Source organism: Phaenicophaeus curvirostris, chromosome 22, assembly GCF_032191515.1.
Source record: "Phaenicophaeus curvirostris isolate KB17595 chromosome 22, BPBGC_Pcur_1.0, whole genome shotgun sequence".
Classification (NCBI taxonomy): Eukaryota; Metazoa; Chordata; class Aves; order Cuculiformes; family Cuculidae; genus Phaenicophaeus; species Phaenicophaeus curvirostris.
The window spans coordinates 3848049-3858861 of record NC_091413.1 but is presented as its reverse complement, the minus strand read 5'-3'; the positions used below and the strand labels follow the sequence as shown (position 1 = coordinate 3858861).

The 10813-nt window shown below is 43.6% G+C and overlaps 1 pseudogene; it reads right to left on the bottom strand.

Moving 5' to 3' along the window:
- Positions 1–4048: 4048 nt before the first annotated feature.
- LOC138729890 (histone-lysine N-methyltransferase SETMAR-like) lies at positions 4049–5829 on the bottom strand (annotated as a pseudogene).
- Between the last annotated feature and the right edge of the window lie 4984 nt (positions 5830–10813).

Sequence of the window (10813 nt, the reverse complement as noted above, 5' to 3'; positions counted from 1 at the left end):
ATCCTCTTGTAAGGGGCACAAACAGAGCTGCAGTGTTGTGCACGCATAGATAGCGAGGTGAAATATCTGGTAGCCAGATAAAGGCTGTGTACAGCTGCGTATAATAGCTCGTAAGGACACTTATTCCATAGGCATTGTTAGAATGTAAGCATTGTATTCTCTGTCCGTGGAGCAGCTGAGGGCGTTTTAAAAGGGATTTCTGTGATACAAGGCTTTTTTTGTAACTGGGGTGTCCACAGCATTTGTTTTTGTGATAATATAATGCTGTTTTATTTGCATGAAGGAAATCGAGCACTGGAGTTTAATAATTAAGAATTTATTAGTTGAAACCTCATGTTATAATTAGCCCGCTGCTGCTGTTTTGAAATAGTTAAGTGCAATTAGTGTTTTTTAATAGAAAGGTCTTGCATTTAGTGCTGTATAGACTTGACTTTGAGGGTTTCGGTCTTTAGAACCTGTTCAAGTCTGCTGTTGAAGGTAAATTTTCTTTTTCTTCTAGTGACAAGCAGTAATTATACTGAAATTTCAGGCTAGGTAAGGAAATCGTGAGAACTTAAGATTTTTCTTTTCCTTAACCTGACATGGAGGGTGGAGTGTGTGGTGGCAGTTTGGTTTTGGTTTGTTTGGTGTGAGGTTGTTGTTTTGCTTGGAAGCAAAAGATGTTTCTCTAATGCTGTATGTGTGTGTGGACTCTTTTGTTGTGTTAGGTTTTTCTGTTCTTTCCATTTTTCCCTTTATCTTAGAAACTGTGACTGTATTGACTGTTCCATTTTAGCCACAGATAATCATAGAATCATACAATAGTTTGGGTTGGAAGGCACCTTAAAGCCCATCCAGTTCCAACCCCTGCGATGGGCAGGGACACCTCCCACTGGATCAGGGGCTCCAAGCCCCATCCAACCTGGCCTTGAACCCCTCCAGGGATGGGGCAGCCACACCTTCCCTGGGCAACTTGTTCCAGGGCCTCAGCACTCTGATAGTGAAGAAATTCCTCCTTATTTTCAGTCTAAATCCGCCCCTCTCCAGTTTATACCCATTGTCCCCAGTCCTATCACCACAAGCCTTTGTGAACAGCCTCTCCCCAGCTTTCTTGTAATCTCACCCTTTGGACAACCATCTGATACCCATAGATCTTCTACATATGAGTTATCTGGGATGAAAACCAGGGCTTCTTAGAAATGTGTTAGTGTTTTTGCCTTGGACAGGCATTTTTTACTAATACCTGCTTCAGTGTGTGATGGAGCATCCGATGGGCCCTCCTGAGAGAGGATGATTATACTGGAGAGATATCAAACTATGAATCATTTACACTAACCTCTTGTGAAGCACAGCTTGCATTTTTAATGAAGGATGATTGCGTTTCATAAACAGACCTTTAAAAATTAAAATAATATTGATTCTGTTTCATTTAGATCTATTAAAACAGTAAGATATACATCCCCTACAAATAGCTACAGGACAGATTATTTGAAAAAATACAGCAAAGTGTGCAAAACCCTCTAAATAGAGGGTGTATTTTTGTGCAAAGATGCCTCCTTATTCTGCAGCTGTACTTACACAGTGTCTGAGTTGTGAACAAAAAGCCTATTTTAAAAATACTGCGTTTACCATATGTGAAAGGGAGGGGGGGAATCCACGTATCCAATGTGCAGCTTGGCACCTGGCTTCCCACTTTTATTTCAGGTCTGAAAGGGCTATTGTTTGCGCTCTTTACAGTTAGGGAAGGCTGTACTCAAAGACTCTTGTGTATTGTCTTGGTTGATCCCTTTTAAGGAGGTGGATGGAGCCTTGCTTCCCTTGGTGCCTGTATCTTCAGGGTTTCCCACGTCTCTCAGACGGCTCTGCAACAGGTGGAGGTGGCCAACGTGATTCTTGAGCTGCGTCCGACTCGTGAATGTTGCAGTGTGGGACTTCATGAAGCTGTCACACTGTGGGCGTGATGTTACTGCAGCTTCTGGGACGCCAAATTCTCCAGTAGCAGGAGGAAACTGGTGGAACGAGACTGATGTGAGCCAGGCTGTCCTTGCCTCCTTGGTCTCCTGCTGAGGTGGGGCTGTAGGATACCTGGGAAGCCCTCGTGGGCTCTGGTGTGTGGAGGTGTCATAGCTTTCATCTCTCCATGTCTCCTGATTCATACTCTCTCAGCCTGTCCTCGTACAGGAGGTGCTCCAGCCCTCGGATCATCTCTGTAGCCTCCTCTGGACCCGCTCCAACAGCTCCATCTCCTTCTTATGCTGAGGATTCCAGAACCGGACACAACACTCCAGATGAGGTCTCACAAGAGAGGAACAGAGGGGCAGAATCCCCTCCCTGGCCCTGCTGCCCACGCTGCTTTGGATGCAGCCCAGGACGCGGTTGGTTTCTGGCCTGTGAGCGCACGTTGCCGGCTCATGTTGAGCTTCTCATCAACCAGCACCCCAAGTCCTTCTCCTCAGGGCTGCTCTCAATAATAATAATGATAATAATAATATTGACAGCATTGTGAAATACTAAGTCAGAAGTTCCGGTTCCGTCTGTTTCTGCCACTGGATCCTGGTCATGAGCAGGTTTAATACGTTTGCGGTGTTTGAGATGGAAGCCTTTTGTATGATAAATAGTCTCTTGAATTTCCTTTAATTATGTACATGTCTGAGCCAAAGTTATTTTTAGGCCCTGTGTTGTGCTGTTACACTCTGAAACTGGGGAGTAAACAGAAGCGGCAGCCAGCATTGTGGTAGCTCCTCAGAGTAGTAGATTAGATTATTCAAAGATTATCCCATACGAGGACAGCATGAGAGAGTTGGGGTTGTTCAGCCTGGAGTAGAGAAGGCTCCAAGGAGACCTTCTAGTGACCTTCCAGTACCTGAAGGGGCTGCAAGAAAGCTGGGGAGGGGCTGTTCACAAAGGCTTGTAGTGATAGGACTGGGGGCAATGGGGATAAACTGGAGAGGGGTGGATTTAGACTGGGTATAAGGAGGAATTTCTTCACAATGAGAGTGGGGAGGCCCTGGCCCAGGTTCCCCAGGGTCGATGTGGCTGCCCCATCCCTGGAGGGGTTCAAGGCCAGGTTGGATGGGGCTTGGAGCCCCTGATCCAGTGGGAGGTGTCCCTGCCCATGGCAGGGGGGTTGGAACTGGGTGATCTTTAAGGTCTCTTCCACCCCAAGCTATTCTATGATTCTATGATGTGATTTTCCAGATTGAAACATCAGAAAGGTAGATGTTTCCCCCACTGTTACGATTATTGGATTTTCTTTTAAATTTGCATGACATATATTGTAAATACATATAATAAATCTATGCCCATAGACATATCAAAGTAATTTACTAAATAGTAGAGAATCTTTCAGTTTAGATGTATTATTTGCAAAGGCCATATTTAGGAAGAGAATGGTATAGACCACTAGCTTGTTGGTGGTTTCAAAAGTGACTTTGCGCAATCCCATTTTCAGAGCAGCGATTGGGGTAATCAGTAAATTTCCTTTGCGTCCGCGCATGTGCGTCTGTGCTGCCTTTTGGGAGAGGGCCAGGATAGTGCCTTTAAGAGAAAGGAGAGGAAACGTTGGCAGTCGGGACTTAAGGCAGCAAAATAATCGAAGAGAATTATCTACAAGTGCCAACTTCCATCTTGGTGGCTGACACAGCTTCTCTTGGGAGGTCAATTCTCCTTAAAGAGGATTTCCCCAACAGCACATTTGCCTGACAAGGCTCCAGCTGATCTGTTCATTCAGAACAGTTCTGTAAAATGCCTTCTTGAAGGCAGCGAGTTGAAAATTGCCATAGTTTATATTACTGCAAGGGAAAAAAAAATTCCATGTTTTCTTTGGGATTTGATGTGGAGTCCCATGGCCAAAGGGCAATTTTAAACTTAAATCTGTTTAACTATAAAATGCAGTTGGTATATGGTAAATTGAAGATGGGTAAGTACAGATCGGGTTCTCCAGCTGTGGCAAATGTTATAATTTCTGTTAGATTGGAGTGAAAATAATTGCTTTAAAAATAATTGCTATATTTTATATAGGAAATAATGAACTTTTAAAGCAGTATATCTCAGCTTAGAATAAAATTTATTAATAAAAATATTTTTTGTTAGAATCTGCATGTTTTTGCCAACAAGAAACAAGTCTTTTCTGCTAGCATAGAATTCTAGAGTCCTGGAACTGATGAGTTTTTCAAAGGCATTTTGAGCTGCTGCTTGGCTGTAGAAAACCTTCTCTTGTAGGAAGTTGTTGAGATGATTGACAATGTGGTAGCTGGTGGGAGAGATCCTGGGAGGAAGCTGAGTAAGGGAGAATTTTGTAGTGCAGTTCATGCAGCTTCTGAAGAGTCATTTGCAAGAGATGGGGTCGGGCGTTGTCGTGGAGAAGAACTAGTCCTTTTTGATGGTTCAGTGTTGGACATAAACATAGTTCTGGGTGCATTTTGTGGATTCCATGGCAATACTTCTCTGCTCTTGTGGTTTTGCCAGGGTTTAAGATGTTGTAATGGATGATTCCAGCTGCTGACCACCAAACAGTGACCATGGCCACCTTTAGGTGCAGCTTTGGTTTGGGAACGTGTCTTGGTGCTTCACCTCGGTCCAGTCACTGTGTGGATTGCCGTTGCTTGTCCTAAAGTATCCACGTTCCATCACACATCACGATGCGATCAAGAAATGGATTGGGTTTGTTGTGCGAAAGAAGCGCAGAGAAGAGCTTTTTTGATTTTCCAATATAGTGCAAATGTCGACCAACGATTTGGATTTGTTCATCTGTAACCTCTTGACTTGTTTTGTGTGGGTACCCTTCAATACCAGCCCTCAGCTGGTTATCATCTATCGCACAAGGATGTCTGCAACCCTCCTCATCTTCAAGGCTCTCGTTTCCGTTGATTTTTGTGGAGCCAATGTCGAGCTCTACTTTTGTTGACGGTCCCCATGCCAAATGCTTGGTTGATATTGTTGGCAGTTTCTGCTGCTTTACATCCCCTTGTGAACTCCTACAACAAAACCGCTTGAGTTTGCTTTTTTCCAGCTTTAATTTGACAGCATAATGTGAAAGAGAATGAACAGTGAAAACAAAGCCATTAGCATAAATAAGTAGAGGGAATTTCATGCTTTAAAATGGTATACTAGATGAACACAGTTAAATAAGTTTAATCCAAAATAAGCATCACAGTTTATAATGACAAAACCAGCAGTTATTTTTGCACCAACCTAATATATTTTTCGTAGAATCCTAGAATAACCAGATTGGAAGAGACCCACTGGATCATCGAGTCCAACCATTCCTATAAAACACTAAACCATGTCCCTTAGCACCTTGTCTACCTGTCCCTTAAACCCCTCCAGGGAAGGTGACTCAACCCCCTCCCTGGGCAGCCTGTTCCAGTGCCCAATGATCCTTTCTGTGAAAAATTTTTTCCTAATGTCCAGCCTGGACCTCCCCTGGCGGAGCTTGAGGCCATTCCCTCTTATCCTGAACCTCTTTTCTTTTGTCAGTTGAGTTGGGCAATTGAAATAAAGCCTGGTGTTGCACAGAAAATACGTTTTGTGGCCTTATCTCCATATCATGTCAGTGTTTTCCGCTCCCCTCTCTTCCCTCTCTGGTTTCCTTCCCTATGAAATGTAATGCCTCAAATCCATTGTCGCAGATAGACTTGCATCTTCCTGTCTCTGAAATGAGTTATATACAAATCAGCCTTTTGTCAGGGCGTTTGAAAAAAAAAAAGCAGTCTGTGTTTGGAGTCAAGGGCTTTAAAACCTGTGTGTGTCACTGCTTCGGCACCGAGAATTTATTTGACGTGTTCCTATGTGGACGGCGTACGTGCCGTGTTTATCGATAACCGAAATCTCTCTACCGGTTGTTGCCATTTTGCATTCTGGTTTTGTCATCATCTGGTATAAAATGGCTTTATTGTTCGCTGATCAGGTGTGTCCTGACATAAATAAAACATTGGCAGTAATTGGCTGTGACAGATTTTCCGCTCTCGCCGCTCTCCCCAGCGCGTGCAGGCTCTGACAACCGCAGACGGCGTCTACAGAACCCGCTCCTCGCCCGGGAAGGTCCCTGGGGTAATTGGCTTTGACGGCTACTGGTTGCTGCAATAATACTGATCCATGAGCTTGTGTGAGCTGCATAATGCCTCAAGGATTTTGTACCCATCAATGTGTCCTCAGCTTGAATCATTTTTTTCATACTTTTTCCGTGACAGTTTATTAAAAGAAACGCTTGCTACACTTACTGGGTTTGGTGTCTACACAACCTCGGCTGTCAGGGTAGATGAAAACACAATCCTGCCGCTCCGTGCCAAGCGTCTGCAGCCGATACAAAGGGAATTTCTCCTGCAAGTGGTGGGAGACGCTTGTCTCTTATTTATGTAGGTACGTTGATGTGTTAGAATTATCTGTGATAATAAAACGGGAGAGTCTGTTGGGAAGAAGGCGGCTGCTTTTGTTTGCAGAACTGAACAGGCTGGGCTCTCTCCAACTCCCTGAAAGGAGGTTGTGGAGAGGAGGGAGCTCGGCTCTTCTCCCAAGGGACGGGGGACAGGATGAGAGGGAATGGCCTCAAGCTCCACCAGGGGAGGTTCAGGCTGGACATTAGGAAAAAATTCTTCACAGAAAGGGTCATTGGGCAGTGGCAGAGGCTGCCCAGGGAGGGGGTTGATTCACCTTCCCTGGAGGGGTTTAAGGGACGGGTGGACGAGGTGCTGAGGGACATGGTTTAGTGTTTGATAGGAATGGTCGGACTCGATGATCCGGTGGGTCTCTTCCAATCTGGTGATTCTATGATTCTATGATCCTATGAACTGAATAAGCTACGAGACAAAGCTGAAAACGTGAAGAGGCAGAGATGTACGTGCTAAGCGAGGACCAGCAGCTGGTCAGGTGTAACGCAGCCGAAAGGCGTGTTGACCTGTTCCTGCCTTAACTAATAGCTGAGATTTCTTTTGTGGGGTCTGGTGGAGAATAAAAAATCTGAGAGTCAGTGGTATTGGTCACACCTGATCTCCCAAGGACATCCTGAGCAGTGTAAATAGCAGCAAATCCGCCTCGGCTGGGTCCTATGTGACGGAAAGGCCAAAGTTATTGGGTTCTTAACCAAAATTGGCACACGGAGCTGAAATGCATTAAAAGTAATTCTCGGAACAGGATTACTTTTTCTCAGCTGGAATGACTGCTTGTTCACCACTTAAAGCAGAATTTTTGTGGATGACGAGTGAGACAGAAAAATCTACTATCTCAATGGTATTGGTGATTGTTTTAGGGAAGGAGGTTTGTATAAATATCCCTGTATGATCCTCTCTGCCAAGTTTAAGACTTTCTGTTTAGGGGATGGGTTCTCAAGAATTCCAGTAGTAGTTCAGGAAAGACTGTAGAGTGGACCCAGGCTACAGTGCCTGAGAACCTGCTCTTTAAATAGATAAAAATGAAATCGAATCGTTTTGGTGTACCTCAAACTAGCTTGTGCCTATGGTGGGATTGGGGTGGATAATGCATCTTTGGGAATGAGTGAGATGGAGAAAGGTTAGGGATTGCTTCTGGTTGTGTTCAGGTTATGCTTCTGGTTCAGTGATTGATGGGAATGGTTGGACTCCATGATCTGGTGGGTCTCTTCCAACCTGGTGATTCTATGATTCTGTGTTTTGGTGCTGGGCTCTGACTCACTGGAATTATTATTTTAACTTAAATGTGATAATTCTAACGTGGTGATGGGTTTGTAGTTGTGCAATCCCAGTGCATGGATGACTGCTCTGGGGAAATACCCGGTCCCTCACAATGGGATATTCTGCATCTTTATTTCTAGAAACAAAACCCTTCCCAGAGAAATAAACCCTCTGGTTTAATTGTCACAACGGGGAGGTCTGGTAGAATTTTCAATTCCTTGTTTCATAGTCTCAGCTTCCTCTTGATACAGAAAATACATGTTGGCTGTTTAGTTAACTACAGTGAGGAAGTTAATGTTGATGTCTGGTTATTCGCTTCTGGGTTCCAGTTCTCCGTGACAACAAAATAATGTTTCCTATCTAGCTCATATTTCATAGATTTCCTTTAGAACTGCTTATCTGTCTTGAATCTTCAGGCAAAATCCTGAGGAAAGGGTACTGGAATGTCATTCTTTACACTAGATGAGCACGAAGTGCAGATAAAATTTAAAAAACGGCATTTCCTTTGTTTTTGGCAGATGATCTCCCCTGGAAATTACAGTAATCAGTTGGGAAGAAGCCTTTCAGAGGCAGGAAGAACAGTTTAAGCAGCTCGCTTGTGCACTCAGAAGTACTTCAACTAGAATATTGCAGTGTTTTTATCCTTTTTGCCTTTCATGTTGTTCACACAGTGACCAGTCCCACCAGATTCTGTCCCGTTGTGACAGGTGGTACCTTGTGCAGTGAAACTCATGTCCTGTTTTCCAGGTAAACTTTAATTTGAAAACATTACGGTAATTAAAACCAATCAGCCTCTTCTGTAGTGTGGTATTGATATCCCTCCCACCCCAAAGAACTGGGGAATATCAGTTTTTCCAATGTGCCCAGCAAGGCCTTAGGAATCAAAAATAGCAAAATGCAATTACAGGCTAATTGATTAATGTAATTACATGTAAATTTGACGAAAACTGGGATCTGCAACATTAGTGATTTAATTACAAAATGCATTATGATTGTAAAACTAGCAAAGATATTTTGCTGATAGATGTAGCTGCTCTTTCACATTCCATTTTCTACATAAACCAGTCTTTAAGTAGTTAGTGTGTGAACGAGTGGAAAGATGCTGATTTGCATCCGAATGAAGCTGGTTCTGGAAACTTAAGCACATTACAAAATCGCTTATGAAACTTTAAGTTAAGAAAAGTAACTTTAATTCTGAAGGCTTTAGACTCTTGCGTGTAAATTCGATTTTAAACATCTTGTCATGTGCCAGCTAGTGAGTTCTCTTGTTCTTGGATGTCACGTTGAATCTATTTAGGAGGAAGCATTTTTGCCTGGTATACTACTTCTTGCTCCTTCTGCTTCTGGTTTAGGTCTCTTTCTTTTACTGCCATAGTCGTAGGAGTTTTAGCGCGTGTTAGTTCAGCAGCTGACCCTGCCTAGGTAATTTTTTAAAAGCTATTTCCAAGCTGATCTTTATTGTCTTAACTAAAAGCCTTGATTTGGAACGTAACGAGGATGGCAGCTGCCTGTTGGTGCAGCTGGAGACCTTTGTATCCAAGAATACTGCATGCGATGGGTATAGGCAAGGAATTATGAGGTTGTACTAGTTCTTTTTTGAGTTTTTTGTGTTTTTTCTTACTTGGGAGTGGGTAGTGGACCTGAAGAGGGCAGCTACTTTGGGTCACAACCGTTGTGTGAAGAGATGTATTTGAGAGAGGGGTTGGTTTGGCTTTTAGATTTTGGGAAGCGTCTTGGATGCAGTTAGAATCACTGTTCCCTGGACAGACGTTGGCGGTGGTCAAGGTGTGCTGCTTTTGTCCCTTGGTCTGCTGGCTGATCAGATGAGTAGGATCATTTTCTCTTTTCTCTCCTCCTCCTGCCCCCCTCTCTGCTCTCCCCTTCGCCCTCTCTCTGCTCTAACATAAGAAAGTTGTGATGCCACATCCTGCTGGTTGCAAAACCATCTAGATATGATTCTAACTTTCAAAAGCTCTTTAAAATTACTGAAGGTATAGGCTTGTCTCCTGTGTCTTTTTACTCGTGGAGGCTGGCAAGACCTGAGTTGTATTTCCTAATACCCACGCTCTTTCAGATTTGCACGCTCAGTTTACTTTATGCTCTCCATGTGCATATTTTATTATTCCTGTTTCTTTTTTCATGCATATATGTGGTTGGGGTTTTTTAGCTTTGAGTCAAAGGAAGGTAATGCATTCCATCTAATGCTGGTACCAGCCACCTGGTGTCAAATTGTTTTCAGCAGAGGGATTTTCCTCTTTTAAATGAAGTGATGGAATCAGAAATAATCGTTCCAAAAAAGGCAGAGATCCCTGCTGATAGTTTGAAAAGGCCCAGTGAGGACCCTGTTTGCTCTGACTTCTAGATGAAGACAGGCGCAACAGGGATGGTGCAAGTGAGTTTTTTTCTGGTGAAGCCTGCTTTTGGTGTAGTTTGCTGCAATATAAATAACTGCTGGGCCTGGTCCGTGTACGTTCTCATGCAAGCAAGAAACAAGCAGTGACAAGCAGCAGAAGCTCATCTGTGTGGTGTCTCTTCTGGAGAACAGCAGCGTTCGCCGTCTCTCTGGCATTAATATTGGTTAGAATGACTGTCAGTAAAGGTCACAGTCCTGCTGATCCAATGTGAAAGCTACACAATCCTGTTAGCCGACACTGTAGCACGCGAAAGAGGATTACGGAGCAATAATAGCTCATAGTGGATCTTTGGATTGCTCTCCAAAGGAGATTGATTCATTTTCAGGTGTATGAATGACAAAATACAAAACTGGAGTTAACCATTTTCTCAATAAAATGTACAGTTCGTGTAATACTTCAGATGTGCTCTTCTAAATAACCTCCTAATGATCTACAAGCTTGCCCTGGCTTAAGAAGATTAAGGAATTAATGTCAAATTACAGACATAACTGCAAATAGTGCTTACCGTGTTTGGCACGCAGGAGAGGCAGTTGACAAACATTACATGTTTTTTAAGGTCCTTTTTTGTTAAAGGAAGACTCACCGCTGTTACAATAATTTAATGTCAGCGTGAGCTGAGTGTGTACGGCGAGAAGGTGGCGTTGGGCAGTGATTGTGTCCTTCTGTTCCAGGGAGGTTTGGCGAAGGCTTTGAGCAGCTCGGCTTTGGAGCAGAAGGTGTCGGTTCAGTTCTCCATCAGACAGTTCCTTGGATGTCAGAAAAACCTGGAGCTGA